We start from the raw sequence: 20,570 nt of genomic DNA on the forward strand, positions 1-20,570 counted from the left end.
GGGTGGTGGTGGTGGAGGGTGCCCTGCTCCACTCCCCACCCTGCTTCCTGGGGTGGTGGTGGTGGGTGCTGCCCTGCTCCACTCCCCACCCTGCTTCCTGGGGTGGTGGTGGTGGTGGGTGCCCTGCTCCACTCCCCACCCTGCTTCCTGGGGTGGTGGTGGTGGAGGGTGCCCTGCTCCACTCCCCACCCTGCTTCCTGGGGTGGTGGTGGTGGAGGGTGCTGCCCTGCTCCACTCCCCACCCTGCTTCCTGGGGTGGTGGTGGTGGAGGGTGCCCTGCTCCACTCCCCACCCTGCTTCCTGGGGTGGTGGTGGTGGAGGGTGCTGCCCTGCTCCACTCCCCACCCTGCTTCCTGGGGTGGTGGTGGAGGGTGCTGCCCTGCTCCACTCCCCACCCTGCTTCCTGGGGTGGTGGTGGTGGAGGGTGCCCTGCTCCACTCCCCACCCTGCTTCCTGGGGTGGTGGTGGTGGAGGGTGCTGCCCTGCTCCACTCCCCACCCTGCTTCCTGGGTTGGTGGTGGTGGAGGGTGCCCTGCTCCACTCCCCACCCTGCTTCCTGGGGTGGTGGTGGTGGAGGGTGCTGCCCTGCTCCACTCCCCACCCTGCTTCCTGGGGTGGTGGTGGTGGAGGGTGCCCTGCTCCACTCCCCACCCTGCTTCCTGGGGTGGTGGTGGTGGAGGGTGCCCTGCTCCACTCCCCACCCTGCTTCCTGGGGTGGTGGTGGTGGTGGGTGCCCTGCTCCACTCCCCACCCTGCTTCCTGGGGTGGTGGTGGTGGAGGGTGCCCTGCTCCACTCCCCACCCTGCTTCCTGGGGGGTGGTGGAGGGTGCCCTGCTCCACTCCCCACCCTGCTTCCTGGGGTGGTGGTGGTGGAGGGTGCCCTGCTCCACTCCCCACCCTGCTTCCTGGGGTGGTGGTGGTGGTGGGTGCCCTGCTCCACTCCCCACCCTGCTTCCTGGGGTGGTGGTGGTGGAGGGTGCCCTGCTCCACTCCCCACCCTGCTTCCTGGGGTGGTGGTGGTGGAGGGTGCCCTGCTCCACTCCCCACCCTGCTTCCTGGGGTGGTGGTGGTGGAGGGTGCCCTGCTCCACTCCCCACCCTGCTTCCTGGGGTGGTGGTGGTGGTGGGTGCCCTGCTCCACTCCCCACCCTGCTTCCTGGGGTGGTGGTGGTGGAGGGTGCCCTGCTCCACTCCCCACCCTGCTTCCTGGGGGGGTGGTGGAGGGTGCCCTGCTCCACTCCCCACCCTGCTTCCTGGGGTGGTGGTGGTGGTGGGTGCTGCCCTGCTCCACTCCCCACCCTGCTTCCTGGGGTGGTGGTGGTGGAGGGTGCCCTGCTCCACTCCCCACCCTGCTTCCTGGGGGGGTGGTGGAGGGTGCCCTGCTCCACTCCCCACCCTGCTTCCTGGGGTGGTGGTGGTGGTGGGTGCTGCCCTGCTCCACTCCCCACCCTGCTTCCTGGGGTGGTGGTGGTGGAGGGTGCCCTGCTCCACTCCCCACCCTGCTTCCTGGGGTGGTGGTGGTGGAGGGTGCTGCCCTGCTCCACTCCCCACCCTGCTTCCTGGGGTGGTGGTGGTGGAGGGTGCTGCCCTGCTCCACTCCCCACCCTGCTTCCTGGGGTGGTGGTGGTGGAGGGTGCTGCCCTGCTCCACTCCCCACCCTGCTTCCTGGGGTGGTGGTGGTGGAGGGTGCTGCCCTGCTCCACTCCCCACCCTGCTTCCTGGGGGGGTGGTGGTGGTGGAGGGTGCCCTGCTCCACTCCCCACCCTGCTTCCTGGGGGGGTGGTGGTGGGTGCTGCCCTGCTCCACTCCCCACCCTGCTTCCTGGGGGGGTGGTGGTGGTGGTGGAGGGTGCTGCCCTGCTCCACTCCCCACCCTGCTTCCTGGGGTGGTGGTGGTGGAGGGTGCCCTGCTCCACTCCCCACCCTGCTTCCTGGGGTGGTGGTGGTGGAGGGTGCCCTGCTCCACTCCCCACCCTGCTTCCTGGGGTGGTGGTGGTGGTGGGTGCCCTGCTCCACTCCCCACCCTGCTTCCTGGGGTGGTGGTGGTGGAGGGTGCCCTGCTCCACTCCCCACCCTGCTTCCTGGGGGGGTGGTGGAGGGTGCCCTGCTCCACTCCCCACCCTGCTTCCTGGGGTGGTGGTGGTGGAGGGTGCCCTGCTCCACTCCCCACCCTGCTTCCTGGGGTGGTGGTGGTGGTGGGTGCCCTGCTCCACTCCCCACCCTGCTTCCTGGGGTGGTGGTGGTGGAGGGTGCCCTGCTCCACTCCCCACCCTGCTTCCTGGGGTGGTGGTGGTGGAGGGTGCCCTGCTCCACTCCCCACCCTGCTTCCTGGGGTGGTGGTGGTGGAGGGTGCCCTGCTCCACTCCCCACCCTGCTTCCTGGGGTGGTGGTGGTGGTGGGTGCCCTGCTCCACTCCCCACCCTGCTTCCTGGGGTGGTGGTGGTGGAGGGTGCCCTGCTCCACTCCCCACCCTGCTTCCTGGGGGGGTGGTGGAGGGTGCCCTGCTCCACTCCCCACCCTGCTTCCTGGGGTGGTGGTGGTGGTGGGTGCTGCCCTGCTCCACTCCCCACCCTGCTTCCTGGGGTGGTGGTGGTGGAGGGTGCCCTGCTCCACTCCCCACCCTGCTTCCTGGGGGGGTGGTGGAGGGTGCCCTGCTCCACTCCCCACCCTGCTTCCTGGGGTGGTGGTGGTGGTGGGTGCTGCCCTGCTCCACTCCCCACCCTGCTTCCTGGGGTGGTGGTGGTGGAGGGTGCCCTGCTCCACTCCCCACCCTGCTTCCTGGGGTGGTGGTGGTGGAGGGTGCTGCCCTGCTCCACTCCCCACCCTGCTTCCTGGGGTGGTGGTGGTGGAGGGTGCTGCCCTGCTCCACTCCCCACCCTGCTTCCTGGGGTGGTGGTGGTGGAGGGTGCTGCCCTGCTCCACTCCCCACCCTGCTTCCTGGGGTGGTGGTGGTGGAGGGTGCTGCCCTGCTCCACTCCCCACCCTGCTTCCTGGGGGGGTGGTGGTGGTGGTGGTGGTGGTGGGCGGGTGTTGTGGCAGAGTGGTCTTAGGTTGCGTGGGGTCCAGCCTCACCCCCACACACACCTGTGTGTGGGGGTGATGCCCAAATGAGCCACAGAGATATTAGAAAGAACTTTTTTAGTGTCAGAGTGGTTGACAAATGGAATGCATTAGGAAGTGATGTGGTGGAGGCTGACTCCATACACAGAATATGGAGATATGATATGATAGAGATATGATAGAGCCCAGTAGGCTCAGGAACCTGTACACCTGTTGATTGACAGTTGAGAGGCGGGACCAAAGAGCCAGAGCTCAACCCCCCGCAAGTACAACTAGGTGAGTACACCTCCAGCAGGCTCCCCATAGTCCATCTTCACTATCTGATCAACCCAACTGTTGGGGGACTTACAGTAACATTGCCAACTTATTCACTCTTGTGTTCATGCTGTTATCCTCATAAAGCATCCGGAGTCTGTCAGTGCAGACTACTGATCACGTGCCTCTGTATGACTAACCATCCTGTGTGATGGAGATTTTTAGCATCACGTAGCTAGCTAACTTTTTGACACACTGTACTCCCCCTTCATATAATTTGAATTGTTAATTTTATCTCGAAGGGCGGGTTTATTGGGCAGCGGCACGTGAGTGGACACACCGCCATAGCAGCATGTAGGGCTGTTCATCCTGTCACTTCATATAGTCTAGGGCAGCTGCACAAATGCACTTGTACCTAAATGTATTAAACAAAACAACTGTTGATGACTGATGATCGCAGTCTGACGTAGGCATCTCATCCTAGTTGACCTGACGTAATATTCCCATCCCAGTTGAGATGAGTTGACCAGGCATCTCATCCCAGGTAACCTTCGGAGGGAAGGGAGTGGAATTGCAGATGAGGAGTCACAATAACGTGGCTGAAAAATGTTGACCAGACCACACACTAGAAAGTGAAGAGACGACGACGTTTCGGTCCGTCCTGGACCATTCTCAAGTCGATTGGAGTGGAGTTATCAGGGGACAGCGCCTTGCCATTACGACTATACAGCACTTGGAAGGGGTCAGGATAAGGGTTTGGGATGGGTTGGGGAAGGAGCTTCGGAGGTGCTTGTCAAGTTTGAGTTTAAATTCAGGCGTTTGTTAGTAAGAGTTAATGGGTCCTTCAAGTCTATATAGCAATCTTGAGACTTTGAGCTTACCTTGAGATGATTTCGGGGCTTAGCGACCTCGCGGCTCGATCGTCGACCAGGCTTCCTCGGTGCTGGACTCTTGCTATCTTGCAGCGTGTGTTCACTAAACCCAACATTTCAGTGTGCTGTTGTGCACGTTCCTTCATGCCGTTGATGCTCATACAGGTGTTCCTTTGGGCACCTGTTGCACCACTACTTTTTAAGGCAAGTGTTTGGGCACCATTCCTTACCCCCCGTCCCATCCCAAATCCTTATCTTGACTCCTTGCAAGTGCTATATAGTCGTAATGGCTTGGCGCTTTCCCCCGATAGTTCCCTCCCTCCCTCTGACGTTTTCACATATGGTTTGATGTTCTGTTTAAGGACCTTTTTTGTGAGGGGGGGGGGGTTCTGGTCTGTATTTCATCCTGGAATTGTGTATTCTTGCGCTGGGGTTCAATTGAACAGTTACCATTCGCCTGTTTCAATTTTCTCATTTCCCCTCTCCCGTCTATTTCTCATCCCTCCCCTCCTCCTTCCCCCAACTCCTCAATTTCCCCTCATGAATTGTAAACAATCTTGTCGCTTTGACCTTTGACTCGGGTTAAAGAGAGGTCAGGCTCTTCAACTCCCACCTTGGGCTCTAGGTCGGCCTCCAGGAGACAAGGAGGAAGTTTGTGGCCCTTGAGGTCAAGGGTCACCAGAGTAGGGGTCAGGGGTGGGTATTATCAGTGTAGGGGGAGGGGGGAGGGGATGGAGCAGTTTGCACTATGGCGCTTACATGTGCACTATGGCGCTTACCAGCCCGGACCAACCGGGCTGTGGTGGGTATGTGGGCCTGCGGGCCGCTCCAAGCAACAGCCTGGTGGACCAAACTCTCACAAGTCGAGCCTGGCCTCGGGCCGGGCTTGGGGAGTAGAAGAACTCCCAGAACCCCATCAACCCCATCAACATGCTCCCCCTGCAAGCCCCATACGTCCTCTAGCAAAGCCATTTGCGCCCCCCCCCCTAACCCCGGCACCCCCTGTAACCAAATATTTACGTATGGACATTTGAACCAAGTTTCTGTAATATTATGTCAGGTCTTTATATAAGAAGAAATAGTCCGAGTACACAAGGGAGGTGTCCAGCCCTTGGTAAACAAACTATAGATAGAAAAACAAACTATAGGAGAAAAATTATCCATACAGCCCAGGCCAACACGGATGCTGAGGTGGAAGAGCCTGCCTTTGGCAGTTCCTCAATCATTATACCAAATTTTGGGGAAGGATTAGGGCAACCCCAAATGCAGAGGTTGTATAATACGAAGTATGTGAAGGTATTTGGTAATCTATGGAGTCCGCCCATAAAATGAGATCCAAGAGAATAACTGGCACATTAAGGGGCGATGGATGTTAAATGTGCTTGCAAGCAGGACACAAAGATTAACAGTTAAGCCAAGAAACCCAAATGGGAGAAGAGTGGATGGTGTGTGCATGAAGAGCCGGTCGGCAGAGCGGACAGCACACTGGACTTGTGATCCTGTGGTCCCGGGTTCGATCCCGGGCGCCGGCGAGAAACAATAGCCAGAGTTTCTTTCACCCTATGCCCCTGTTACCTAGCAGTAAAATAGGTACCTGGGTGTTAGCCAGCTGTCACGGGCTGCTTTCTGGGGGTGGAGGCCTGGTCGAGGACCGGGCCGCGGGGACACTAAAAAGCCCCGAAATCATCTCAAGATAACCTCAAGAAGAAGATGAAGGCGCCGCTCCCGCACCTCACCTCTCATCCTCACCTCTCTCACCCTCACCTCTCTCATCCTCACCTCTCTCACCCTCACCTCTCTCACCCTCACCTCTCTCACCCTCACCTCTCTCACCCTCACCTCTCTCACCCTCACCTCTCTCACCCTCACCTCTCTCACCCTCACCTCTCTCACCCTCACCTCTCACCTCAACCAAAAAATACAAATCATATTGTCGTGTCATGTTTGGAACACGCTTCAAGACGCCCAACCCACACGTCTCGAACTGAAAGAATTTGTTTCGCTCCGTGCAGGACCATTATCAGGTGGAGTTGATAATGGTTCTGGACGGACCGAAAAGTCGTCAAATCTTTTATTTTCACATTCGTGGGTTGGGTGTCTAATTTTCTGCCTCATTATTGCGACATTTTGCACCATTCCAAAAATATTGAAATAATATACGAACACGCAAGAATATTGCCTCAAATGGAGAGTGAAAAACTTGAACAGACATCAGGCATTCCAGCGGCCAACAGAAAACATTCCACTGAAAGTTTCCAGGTACCGATACACGGAAAGATCGAGGAACTCAAAACTGGGCAGAGGATACAAGCGGAACAATGTCCTACCTTGAGGATTTCCGCTTCCGCTTGTCCTGATGTAACACACACAACAGGATCTGGGAGTCCTGGGGCCAGATTCACGAAAGCACTTACGAACCTGTACATCTTTTCTCAATCTTAGGCGGCTTTGTTTACAATTATTAAACAGTTAATGAGCTCCGAAGCACCAGGAGGCTGTTTATAACAATAACAACAGTTGATTGGCAAGTTTTCATGCTTGTAAACTGTTTAATAAATGTAACCAAAGCCGTCAAAGATTGAGGAAAGATGTACACGTTCGTAAGTGCTCGCGTAACTGCTTTCGTGAATCTGGGCCCTGGTGTCAGACGACCGTGATAGTGGCGGGTGTGAGAATGTTCGCCAGGGGACGCCACCATGATGCTTCACACCACTGGTTGTGTCAACTAGTGTTCAAATGAGTGGTTGAGTCGTGCCTGGGATGGTGTGTGGTGCTCAGGTGGCCTCTGAGGGCGGGAAAGATAGCAGGAGGATAGCAGGACACATGTACAGTATGGGTGTACTAGGTAAAACACTTCATGTATTGAAGCCGTTTTGTAAGTACTCAAAATGTACCTGTATATTCTCTCTAGAAGGGAGACGAGAGAGGTGTCGTATTCCCCTCCCTCCCTCTCTCCTTCCTTCCTTCCTTCCTTCCTTCCTTCCTTCCTTCCTTCCTTCCTTCCTTCCTTCCTTCCTTCCTTCCTTCCTTCCTTCCTTCCTTCCCTCCCTCCTCCTCTCAGCTATTCATAGTCCTCGTCCACGACCTCCTTACCCAAGGTTCTTCTCCCTCGTCCTCTCCATCCTCATTTTTTCTTCATCGTCCCTGTCATCTTACTCCTCCCACGTTCTCCCTCGTCCTACTCCTCCTCCTGCTCCTCGTCCTCCAGAGTGCCAGCCCCGGGCCTGATCCCCCTGGCACCACCAACCTCTCCATCTCCCGAGGCAATTTCCGGCCCTTCTCTCCTGCCTCTCTCATTTACTCCTGTTTTTCCGCTTCATTCTCTCTCTCTCTCTCTCTCTCTCTCTCTCTCTCTCTCTCTCTCTCTCTCTCTCTCTCTCTCTCTCTCTCTCTCTCTCTCTCTCTCTCTCTCTCTCTCTCTCTCTCTCTCTCTCTCAGTGGCCATTATGGCACTGTGGCCGTCATAAATGGCCTAATATGGCGCCGGTGTGGCCCATCCTTGTTTACATCTGTCTTTTGCAAGTTCATGTTAGTGACCCCTTCCTCAGTGAGGCTCTAGGATGGCTCTGTGAGGCTCTAGGGTGGGCCGCTGGGGTTCTAAGTGGCCCAGTACGACGCTAGGATGGCTCGATGGGGTTCTAGGGTGGGCCGCTGGGGTTCTAAGTGGCCCAGTGTGACTCCTAGGGTGGCCCAGTGTGGCCCGGGCAGGGACTGATAGCGTAATATTGATCGAGGTGCTGGGAGTGGATTTGATCACCCTCAACCACCACCACCACGGAAAACTCTGGCCCTGCCTCTGGCCTAGTGGGGAAGGGAAAGGGGGTAGAGGGGCGGGGAAGGAAGGGGGAGAGATGCCCAAGAAGGCTTCGAGAACACGCGATAGGGCGAGAGTGGTGTTTGTGTTAAGGGGGGAGGGGTGTTGAACGACCGTCTGAGGAGACGAGGAGGTGGTGGGGGGGGGAGGGTGTTGAACGACCGTCTGAGGAAGAGGGGTGTCGAGCGATCATCTAAAGTGGGGAAGTGTTGAACGACTGTGGATGATGGATGTTGAATGGCTATTTAAGGGGGGGGAGGAAGATGGGGTCTTGAACGGCCATCTAAGGAAGAGGGTTGTGAAACTACCTACTAAGCCCTAAGGATTACGAATGTGGAACAACCATTAGGGCTGTGAGACGGCAGTCTATGGAAATAGCCACTTGTAATTATCAAAAGAGGAAGTTCAAGAACGTTTATTGAGACACGAAAATACATCTCAAAGGGATAAAGTAGCTTAGGCTATTTCTACCCCCCAGGGACAGGGGAAGGGGTGGAACTGTAACCTAGGGGGTTGGGGGGTATGGAACGATACTACAGGGAGTGGAGTTTTTTTTTTTTTTTTGCAGGGATATTCCTGCGCGGGCCCCAAGCCTCTGGCTGACCCACTAAGTGTTACTTGTTTCTGTTTTACTTGGGCGGAGTATGAGTATTTATGACTCGTATGGTCGCTTCAGTAGGATTTTGTCCCATGTGTTTAACAACTTCTTCTGCTCTGTTGAATCTTAGTTGTAATCTTAACGGGTTTGTAACTGTGCACTGTGTTAGATAATGTTCCAGTGGTCTGTCGGGCATTTCTCCACAGTGTTGACATTTCCTCTCATCTTCCGGAACCTGTAAGCCTATTTCCCATGCACGTGGGTATCCAAGCCTGATGCGATGTAGGAGTGAAGTTGATCGACAATCTACAGGGGGAGTGAAGTTGATCGACAATCTACAGGGGGAGTGAAGTTGATCGACAATCTACAGGGGGAGTGAAGTTGATCGACAATCTACAGGGGGAGTGAAGTTGATCGACAATCTACAGGGGGAGTGAAGTTGATCGACAATCTACAGGGAAGATGAGTGTGGACAGACCACACAGGAGAGAGAGAGAGAGGGAGGGGGGGGGGGGGTGAAGGGGCTACACAAAGGGTGGCCATAGGATGCGTTATTCATGTTAACACAAGTGGAGTGACCATCTGGGGGATGACTGAGACAAGGCGCCGGACACCTCCAACACCACCACTCTCATTATGGACACTATAATAGTGGTAGTCACTACTACTACTACTACTATGTCTCAGTAGTAGTAATGTCTCAGGTGTTAATCAACAAGCAGTAAACACCTGCGTTATTAACAATTGACAATTAAAGTAATAATATTTGTATACAAATTAGCGCTGGTGGTATTTTGATGTCAGTGTTTTGTTGAAGTCTCAACCAGTTCTCAGCTGACTGCCATGTCCCCGTGGCTCAGTGGTCCAGGCGTTTCGCAAGCGCTTTGGCCTGGGTTCGTATCCTGGTCGCAGAGGATTGACTGGGCGCCAATCCTTAACTATAAGCTCCGTTAACTCAGCAGTGAATGGGTACCTAGTTGTTAAACGATTTGGCGGTGTCGTATTCCTGGGCAAAATTAAGTTTAAGGACCTGCGAGAAACGCTACGCGTGCTGGCTGGCTGTACAAGAATGTATGATCTCTTGTGTGTAAACATTGACTCATAAAGGAAAATGTTTTCACGGGAAACTCTAGTAATTTTAAAAGTATAATAGTTTGTATTGAAGTGAGGGGTGAGCAGGGAGGGGAGGGAGAGGTGAGAGGGAGATGAGGAAGAGAGGTGAGAGGGAGATGAGGAAGAGAGGTGAGAGGGAGATGAGGAAGAGAGGTGAGAGGGAGGAAGAGAGATGAGGGGAGAGGAGTAGTGAGAGGAAGAGACAACAGGAAGACATGTGAGGGGGGTGGCCAGGGAGGGGGAAGAGAGATGAAGGGAGAACAGCATGAAGAGAGGGAGGGAGGGTAAGAAGACGGTGAGAGCAGTGAGGGGAAGAGATGAAGACAGAGGAGTGAGGGGAAGAGTGGTGAGGGGAGAAGCATGGCGAGGACAGAGAGGCGAGGGAGAGGAAGAGAGGTCAGGGGAACATGTTGGTGAATGTCAAGTATATTGGTTGAGAGGAAGCAGGATGGATGGATGGAAGGGGAGAGGAAAGGCCTGAGGGGGGAAGAGGGGTTGCTGAGGGGAGACAGCCCCCTCCTCCCTCTAAGCCAATGTAAAGGTGGAAGTAGCGTGAAGCTGAGGCAATGTCTGGGGGGGGGGTGAGGGGCTAGACAAGATGGGGGAATGTGAGGGGTAAGGTATGAGGGGAGGGCTGCTGGGGAAGAGGGGAAGGTAAGGGGAATCACAAAGGCTTAACAGGTAAGTGAAACACGAGGAGCTGGCAGGTGAAAGCCAGTAGGGAGAGGGGGGGGGGTGTCTATGGGACCACGAGGGGACCCACGAGGGGACCACGAGGGGACCACGAGGGGACCACGAAGGGACCACGAAGGTTATCTTGAGATGATTTCGGGGCTTTAGTATCCCCGCGGCCCGGTCCTCGACCAGGCATCCACCCCCAGGAAGCAGCCCGTGACAGCTGACTAACACCCAGGTACCTATTTTACTGCTAGGTAACAGGGGCATAGGGTGAAAGAAACTCTGCCCAATGTTTCTCGCCGACGCCTGGGATCGAACCCGGGAACCACTGGATCACAAGTCCAGCGTGCTGTCCGCTCGGCCTACCGGCTTCGAGGGGACCACGAGGGGACCACGAGGGGACCACGAGCCGTGACTGACAAGGGGAAGAATAATAAAGGTTGTGGTCAACGCCGGTAAATTCCTTGACAAAAGACTTGACAACATGAGTGGATGCAGCCAGTGTTGCCAGATGGTCTCGCCTTAATATTTGGAGGCTTCAGGTGTCCACGTTCTAGGTATCAACCCTCAAACCGGTTCTCACACAAGCAAAACTAATACTATTCCACCTCATACAAACCGGTTCATCAGAGACACAACCAACAAGTCATCCAATAACACACAAGGTGTTTGTATAAGGGTATGAGCACTTGTAAAGGTGTGAGAATTATAATGTCTGGCAGGTGAGTCAAAAGGACTGGAGGTAAGGGCGGGTAACTCTTATTGGAGGTGTCAGGCAGGTAAGTCACAGCGGTGAGGGACGAATATTACTGGCATGGTGACAGGTGTTCACTGTTGCTGGCTGGCTGGCTGGCTGGTTGGTTGGCTGGTTGGTTGGTTGGCTGGCTGGCTGACTGGCTGGCTGGCTGGCTGGCTGGCTGGCTGGCTGGCTGGCTGGTTGGTTGGCTGGCTGGCTGGCTGGCTGGCTGGCTGGCTGGCTGGTTGGCTGGCTGGCTGGCTGGCTGGCTGGCTGGCTGGCTGGCTGGTTGGTTGGTTGGCTGGCTGGCTGGTTGGTTGGCTGGCTGGTTGGTTGGCTGGCTGGTTGGTTGGCTGGCTGGCTGGCTGGCTGCAACAATGTTGGTTCCGGTATATAAACGACCACCCCGCGTCTCTTGTCAGTTGGCCTCCTGGTTGGTGGTCTGGTCAACCAGGCTGTTAGACGCAGCTGTTCGCATCTGACGTATGAATCACAACCTGTTTAATCTTGAATCCTCTCCATAAGACGCAAAGGTTTTTGGTAACTCTTATAATTGGCAGGGACCCGAGAGGCGAGGGTCCGTCACTGTGGTCAGCTGGAGACACTTTTTTTTTTCTACCACAGACGTGGCCACACATTTACAATGCTAACCAGCATATATACATTTTCTTCTGTCCTCCATGGACAGGGTAAGAGAAGTGTTAAACATATAGTTCAAGGGTTTATTGAACACTCAACCACAGAAGGTGATTCGGTGCTTTAAAAGTGCTAAGCTAACCTACATACGTAAATACATAGATACACAGATTTACGTATGCCCTACATAAAGTGTTAGATGTGTCTTACTGAGAGCCGTCTCTCTCTCCCTCAACATTGTATTGTCTTACGAGGCGTGTCACGGGTGCTTGATAGCACTTGGTGAAGAGTGCTTCAGTGTCAGTGCTTTTCTGTAGGCCCTTCACTGTCGGTGCTTCAGTGTCGGTGCTTCACTGTCGGTGTCACCCGGGTAGTGAGGTGTAGTAATGTTATGCCCCGCATAGCAAAGCCTCGTCGTGTCCCATCGCGATATAAGTGATCTATTCTGACGTTTGATTTCTTTGTCGGTTCTGGTCTTACCAAGATGCCAATGGATAGGATTGTTATTAACACATTTAAGCACATGTGCATTTATGTAGGGACATTAGACTATGTGAAGCTAAACCCCCCCCCCCCAACAGGCACACACACATTGAGTGTGGGATTGAGTTGAGAGGCGGGACCAAAGAGCCAGAGCTCAACCCCCGCAAACACAACTAGGTGAGTAACTAGGTGAGTACATAGACAGGATGGTTAGCCATACAGGGCCATGGGATCAGTAGCCTAGTGCACTGGTAATCTTTGGCTGCATTATGAGGATATCTTCAAGAACCCGGGAGGTAATAAAGTGATGGTCAAGTGCCTCATACTGGCAGATCTGAAGGCTGAAGACTCTGGATATTCAATAAGGTAGTGTGCGAGGTCGTGGCCCACTTCCTGCTGGCGCAGTATGCACCTCAGGCCAGATTCACGAAGCAGTTACGCAAGCACTTACCAACCTGTACATCTTTTCTCAATTTTTGACGGCTTTGTTTACAATTATTAAACAGTTAATTAATGGGCTCCGAAGCACCAGGAGGCTGTTTATAACAATAACAACAGTTGATTGGCAAGTTTTCATGTTGGAAAACTCTGGGGACTCAGGACAGGACTCACTGCTCCCCTGAGTCCCCCAGGAGTCAGGGGAGCGCTGAGTCCTGTCCTCCCTCACCCCCCCCCCTGTCCTCCCTCACCCCCCCCTGTCCTCCCTCACCCCCCCTGTCCTCCCTCACCCCCCCTGTCCTCCCTCACCCCCCCTGTCATCCCTCATCCCCCTGCCCCCCCCCTGCCTCAGGGCAGACGAGAAGCATGTGAGAAATACAATTAATTTCCAGAGCGAAACTGGGAAGAGATGGGGGATGGAAGGGAGGGGAGGAGAAAGAGTGATGAGGAGGGGATGGGGAGAGGGAGGAGTATAGATCGCCTGGGCTAAGAACTTGAGGGGGGAGTCACTGGGGTGAGGGGGAGGGGGGGGGGAAGCACAAGAGAGGTGGTAGTGGTGATTGAGGTAAGCAAGGGGGGGGGGAGGGGGAGGCAGGTGGAGGTTGTCAAGGGGGAGGGAGATGTAACTAAGAGAGAGAGAAGAGGCAGGGAGAAGGAGAGACAAGAGGTAGGGAGAAGGAGAGACAAGAGGTAGGGAGAGAGAGGAGGGCGGGGGGGGGGGGCAGATGGCATTATTCACCTCCAGGTGTGCTAAGGTGTACAGGTGGGGGGGGGGAGAGGATTAGCATGAACCGTGATGCATGTAGTGTGGGGAGCTTGTGGAGGGGTGAGGGGCGTGTGGACGGATAAAGTGGGGTGTGTGAAAGGACAGAGGTGAGGGGGGTAGAGGAGGGAGAGGCAGGGTGAGGGGAGGAGTGTGGGTTGCAAGAACCAACAGTATGGGTGATCAGGTGGTTACCAAGGATGCCTAGTCAGAGGGCCGGGCCGCCCCCCACCAACGTGGGCTGCCAACTTACCTGCCATTGACCACCTGGGAGGGGGGTGGGGGTGGAGGGGGTCTAACTATTTCCCCTCATACTATCCTAGTTGTTCCTGGTGCCTTATAACACACTTTCCTAGTGTTTGAATTCCTCGAGGACTCTACCTGTAAAGTTGTGGGTGGAGGCGGCTTCTAGAACTTCCTACAGTACATTGCACGTGTTGACCACTGTACAGGGAATGAGTATTTCCTTACATTTCTTGACTCATTTTCCATTCCAGCTTCCTCTTGTATCCTTTTATACTACTTCATCTCAATTTATACAAAGACTGTCCGTATCCACCTTGTTTATTTCCGTTAGTATCTTGTATGCTGTGATCATATCCCCTCTGGTTCTGTTTTTCCCTTTATGGATGCAAGATCTAGTTCCAATGGCTTTGCATCATAGGTTAACAGTTAGCTTGGCCACCAATCTTGTTGCTAACCTCCAAAGGAGACGTGATCAACCGGGCTGTGATTGGTAGGAGTCATACATCATGCTGCGAGCAGCTGCGTCTAACAGTATGCTTGACCACACCATCAACCCTGAGGCCCGGTCAGAGACTGGGCCGCAGGGACTCTGATCCTCGGAACCAACGCTAGGTAAAGCTCTGTTCTTTTACATTTTTGGTTTTATGCTTCACAAGCTGAGGATTCCATGCCGGTGCTGCATGTTCCAGTGTTGGTCTCACGAATGTTGTGTGTAAAAGTGCCTTGATGTGCACCTCAGATTATAATTTTGGGAGTGTTATTAAGCTCAATGTTTTCTCCTTTACCTCGACCTGCTCTCCCATATGGTGTGAGGGAGGGGGAAGATAGGGAGGGGTGTGAGGGAGGGGGAAGATAGGGAGGGGTGTGAGGGAGGGGGAAGATAGGGAGGGGTGTGAGGGAGGGGGAAGATAGGGAGGGGTGTGAGGGAGGGGGAAGATAGGGAGGGGTGTGAGGCAGGGGGAAGATAGGGAGGGGTGTGAGGCAGGGGGAAGATAGGGAGGGGTGTGAGGGAGGGGGAAGATAGGGAGGGGTGTGAGGGAGGGGGAAGATAGGGAGGGGTGTGAGGGAGGGGGAAGATAGGGAGGGGTGTGAGGGAGGGGGAAGATAGGGAGGGGTGTGAGGGAGGGGGAAGATAGGGAGGGGTGTGAGGGAGGGGGAAGATAGGGAGGGGTGTGAGGGAGGGGGAAGATAGTGAGGGGTGTGAGGGAGGGAGGAAGAGAGGGGTGGGGGGGGGGGAGGGGGGGCCTGTGGCTAGATATTTTTACGTGGTGGTTTATAAGTGTTGAAGGAAGGAAGAGCTGCCAGTTTTTAGCTGTGGGTTCGCACCCCGCTGACTGGCCCTTACCCTGACTCACCGTGTGCCCTCTACCTCACTCTTGACTCACCGTGTGCTCTCTACCTCACTCTTGACTCACCGTGTGCTCTCTACCTCACTCGGGCCGCCTGGGGACAGCCATGATGGTGGAGAGACTTGGCTCCTGCTCCCAACCCTCACTATGTTTACTTGGTTTAGCTCACACTCGCTCACTCGCTCACTCACTCACTCACTCACTCACTCACTCACTCACTCACTCACTCACTCACTCACTCACTCACTCACTCACTCACTCACTCACTCACGCGCTCACTCACTCACTCACTCATTCTGGGTCCCGCTTCTGAATCATTGTATGTGTAGTATCTGGGGGTGGAACACTAGTACTGTCAGTCATCATGGCGTCTTAGTATTTACTAAACACTTAAGGAGCTGGGAAGAACAAAGAGGTTGTTTATATCACTAACAACCTTGGGTCGATAACGACCTCGTAACGTCTGTCTCTTCCTAAACTGTGTACAAAATATTGACAAACTAAGCCGCAATGATTGAGCAATGATGTACAGGTTTCGTTTCTGGGCAGGAACTAGCTAGCGAGAGTGACCGTGTGGAGACGGTCTGCCTGGCCGGGCGGTGTTTCCGCACGCAGATGTCACGCTGTAACATCTGAACGTTCAGTGACTCAGTGACTCGTTCAGTACAATCTCTTCACGTCAGCTGCTGAGTTTGAGTGATAGCAATATGCCCTCAAAGAGTGAGCTCACCACATGTGCCTCCACACGTGCTTCCACACGTGCCTCCACACGTGCGTCCAATATATTCCTCGAAATGAGGGGAAAGTGCTGCCAGTTATATAATTTCTGGTAAAAAATGGAACTTGATCATTAGCAGCTAACGATGGGTTTTGATGAGCCTGGCTGCATGCTGTAAGCAACAACAGTTTGGCTCATCAAGTGGTCAAACATGTAAGAGAGCGGCGTGGAGAGTGATTCGAGACTCGCCGCTCCGCTACCGGAGGGCGCTGACGTTCGGCCCGGGCTGTCAGTGTTGACCTGTACCTGCTGCGTGGTGGTCGTCTTGTTGACGGTGTGGTGCGGCCATTGGCCGGGGCCTGGCGGGTGTCATGGCGTCGACTAGTGGTGGCCGTGTTCGCCGGGTCGACACCGCCCGGCTTGATTTCTCGGCCCCCATTGACTGGCCCTTGGTGGAGGTTGCCCTTATGGACGTCATGCGTGTTGAGTACCAAGATCTCTACGGTGTTGAGAAACTTTCCCCTACCCGGGTGGCGGTGACATTCTCCTCGGCGCAGGTGTATCAGCTGTTTGTGCGTCGATGGGGTACACGGACGCGTGTACTTCCAGGTTCTGCTGTGACGGTGGAGGTCTCCGATCCGTGGGGCCCCCTGACGTATGTGAGCGTTCATGGTGCGCCGGTGCAGTTTCCTGAGGAGGAGCTGTCCGCCGCGTTCCGTCGGTATGGTGAGGTGGTGGGGCAGCGTCATGCCTGTCTGCTTAGTGGGCGCCTGAAGGGGCTCCGTATGGGTGCCCGTACTTTGCGCATGCGGCTCTCTGGGGCTATTCCCTCTCGGGTGGCTGTGTGTGGGTTTTATGTGCGTGTGTTCTACCAGGGGCAGACTCGCTCCTGTTTCCGGTGTGGTGAGGTAGGCCATTTCGCTGCAGCTTGCCGTGCCCCTCGCCCGGAGGACCCATCGGTTTTCCATGCGGATGATTTTCCACTTCTGCCGGAGGCTGGGGCGCCCCCAGCGGGCCCGGGCTCTGTGGGTGTGCCTCTGGAGGCGTCGTCCCCAGCTGTCCCTACCTCTCCGTCTGCTGCTGGGTCCTCTACTCTGTCTGTTGACTCTGATGCTCTCGCGGCTCCTGCTTCGGGTGCGCCTATGCTGGTGGCGGCGGAGGTACATCGCGACCCAAGTGTCTCCTTGAAATCCGACGTGTGTGGTGTAGTGCCGGAGGGCGATCCGTGTGCAGTGGCCAGTGTGCTTCCCGAGGCCAGGGGCGGTGTTGATACTGTGTCTCCTGACGGCCGGCCTAGCGGTGTTCCTGATGCTGGTGCCGTGGCGCAGCCGCCTGCTGTCGCTTGTGCTGTGCCTCCTGTGGTTGCATTGGGCTCTTCTGTTCCCCGACGAAAGCGCGCTCCGAGGGATCGGTCGCGCAGCAGGGGCCCCCCTGGGAAGAGGATCGAGGCTTCGGGTGGTGTGCCTTTGGCTGGTGCTCCTCCCTCCGCTTCTCCAGTGGTTCCTCCTCCCCCTTCGGAAGCGGGATCTGGGGATGAGCGGGGCATTGAGCGTGGTGTCGGGCTCGGGGCAGCGGAGGAAGTGGAAAAACTGTGGATGGTGTCCTCGACGCCTGGGGCGCCCTCTTCGCATGGTGTATCTCCTGTGATTTTGAAGGCGGTTCCTGGCCGGTCGTCTTCCAGGGTGCGGCAGGGGGTTGAGCCTGGTGGCGTGGATGTGGCTCCCGCTGCGGCTGCGGTTGTGTCCCCTGGGGGACGCGTTGGGTTGGGGGTGTCCTGAGGTTCTCCCGATGGCGCCCTCTGTTGTCTGTGCGTCTTTGAATGTTCGTGGTTTGAATGATCTTGGGGTCCAGTTGGGCCTGTTGGATGTTCTGCAGGAGCAGCGTGTGGATGTGGCTCTGATCCAGGAGCATAATGTTCGTGAGGTGTCTGTGCTGCAGTGTTTAAGTGCGCATTTTCATGTTGTGCTCAACCCGCCGAGGACGTCCTTCGGGGGGACGCTTATGTTGTTTTCTAGGAGGGCTTCCTTCTCCGTGCTTCACACGGAGATGGATGAAGATGGGCGGGTTTTGTTTGTGAGGGTTGAGTTTTTGGGGGTCGTTCTTCCGTTCCTGACGGTGTACGCCCCCTCGGGGGTGGCTCGCCGTCGGGAACGGGAGGAGTTTTTTCGGGTGGGGCTTCTCCCTTTCCTGCGTCATGATACGCGGAGTATGGTTTTTGGTGGTGATTTTAACTGTGTGACGAGTGCGCGGGACTGTAGTAGCGCCCGCCCGCAGAATGTCTCGGGTGCGCTGCTGGAGGTGGTGCGTTCTTGCGGTTTCAAGGATGCTGCTGTGCTCTATGGGGGCGAGTTGTCCTTTACTTTTGCTGCGCATGGGGCGCGTTCGCGGATTGATCGCGTGTATGTTACTGGCGGGGGGTGTTCTGTGTTTGCTTTCCACACTGTCCCGGTTGCTTTCTCAGACCATAGTCTCGTGGTGGTCCGGGTTGGTGTGCCCAGTCAGGTACGGGTCGGCGCGGGGTGGTGGAAGCTGAATTGTGGGTTGTTGCGTTCTCCGAGGGTTTGTGGGCAGTTTCGGGTTTGGTGGGTCGGGGTTCTCGCCCGGCGGTGTGATTTTCCTTCTGTCTTAGATTGGTGGGAGTGGTGTAAGGGGCAATGTCGGTTGTTTTTTTCGGGTGGCTGCCAAACGTGAGGCTGCTGGAAGGTTTGGGTTGCTGCGGTTGTTCCAGGCGAGGCTTTCGCGGTTGTATGTGCGGTACAATGCTGGGATTGACTGTTTTGGGGAGATTGCGGAGTGTAAGGAGCGTATTTGTGGTTTGCGGAATGAGTGGGCCGAGGGTGTTCGTGTGCGTGCTCGTGTGAGTGAACGTGTTGACGGGGAACGGCTCTCTCCTTATCTTTTAGGGAAGGTGAAGGCTGCGCGGGACGGTGTTCTTTTTACGGCTCTGCAAAGGCCGGATGGGTCTGTTGTTTCGGACACCGGTGGTGTGTTGCATTATGTGCGGCAAGAGTTGGTTGCGCTCTATGGGGAGGTGGTAGGGGACGACGCGATTGCGGAAGGTTTTTTAGGTGGTTGTGCTCCGGGGTTGTCTGCTGCTGATTGTGTTGGTTTGGAGGAAGATGTTTCGTTGGGGGAGCTTTTCGGTGTGGTGAGGTCATTTCGTTCCGGGAAGGTGCCGGGCTCGGATGGTCTTCCTGTCGAGTTTTATGTTGCCTTTTGGGATGTGTTGGGTGATGTTCTTTTGGAGGTGGTCCGGACTTGCCTCCGGGGGTGCGTTCTGCCTGTTTCTCAGTGCGTTGGGATTGTGCGGCTGCTTCCGAAGCCGGGCGATTTGCGGTTCTTCTCGAACTGGAGACCCATTACTTTGTTGAATGTGGACTATAAGATCCTGTCCAAGATTTTAGCTGGTCGGTGTCGCCGTGTGGTTGCGTCTGTGGTTTCCGTGGAACAGTTTTGTGGTGTTCCAGGTCGCTCGTTACTGCAGTGCAATGCGTTATTTCGGGATGTGCTTCTGTACGTGTCGGGCTCTCGCTTGTCTGCAGCGATGCTTTGCCTGGATTGGTCTAAGGCTTTTGACCGTGTTTCGTTAGCTTTTGTTTTTCGTGTGTTAGAGAGGCTTGGTTTTCCGCCTTTGTTTGTTCGTTGGGTGCGTATGTTGTCCGCTCAGTGTTGCAGTCGGGTTTGCATCAATGGGTTCTTGAGTGCTCCTTTCCCTGTCCGCCGTTCGGTGAGGCAGGGTTGTCCGCTTTCCATGCTCCTTTATGTGCTCTTTCAGGAGCCTTTTTTTCGGGCGGTCAAGGCTTGTGCGTTGATCCGTCCCCCCCGGCTGCCTTCTGATCTTCGGTTACCCATCTGCGGTTATGCGGATGATACCATCCTGTTCGTGGCCTCTGCTGGTTCTGTTCGGGCTGTTCAGGTCGTGGTTGAGAGGTTTGAGTTGGCCACTGGGGCCCAGGTCAATCGTGCCAAATCTGGTCTTATGGGTATCGGTGAGTGGTCCTCTCGCCTTGTGTGGGAGGGGTCTTGGTTTCCGGTGGTCTCCTCTCTGCGAGTTCTGGGGATCACCTGGTTCGCTTCTTACGAGAGATCTTTGGAATTTAATTGGGGTGCGGTTTCTCGTAGTGTTGGTGTTGCGGTTGGGTTGTTGGCTGCGCGCCCGTTAACAATTTATCAGCGGGCGTTGCTTGTTACTTGTAAAGTTCTGTCACGTGTCTGGTTCGTGGCTCGGTGCTTCCCCCTAGATCGCCGGCTGGCTCTGGGGTTGGAACGTCAGGTTTATAGGTACGTGTGGTGTGGTCGTTACCACCCGGTTCGTCGCTCGACGTTGGTGTTAGCGGTGCGGGAAGGTGGGGTTGGTATTCCTGATGTGTTTACCAGGGCTCGGGCGCTGTTCTGGGTCTCGTTGCGTCAGGGTTTAGCGTTGGGTGGGGGGCTCAATGCTTTGTGTGTTTTTTATTGTTCGGTCCGGTTTAGTTTTTTGGTGGATTGCGGTGTTTGTCGGGAGGTGGCCTTTTGTACCCCTCCTGTTTACTCCTGGGCGGTAGACATTCTTCGGGCTGTCTGTCGTTGTCCGGGTTATATGTCTCTCTCAGTGAAGGCGATTTATGGGGTTCTATTTTGTCGTGTTCAGCCGCGGGTGGAGTCTTTATTCCCGTGTTGGGATTGGGGGGAGGTGTGGGCGGCGTTAGGGGCGCGGTTTTTGGCGCCGCAGCAGCGGGAGTTGTTGTTTCGCATGTTGCATTTGTCGTTGGCGACAAATGACCGGTTGTGCATGCTGGGTTTGCGTGCCTCTGACGCATGTGTCCACTGTGGT

The sequence above is a fragment of the Procambarus clarkii genome, chromosome 78 (genome assembly GCF_040958095.1).
Source record: "Procambarus clarkii isolate CNS0578487 chromosome 78, FALCON_Pclarkii_2.0, whole genome shotgun sequence".
NCBI lineage: Eukaryota > Metazoa > Arthropoda > Malacostraca > Decapoda > Cambaridae > Procambarus > Procambarus clarkii.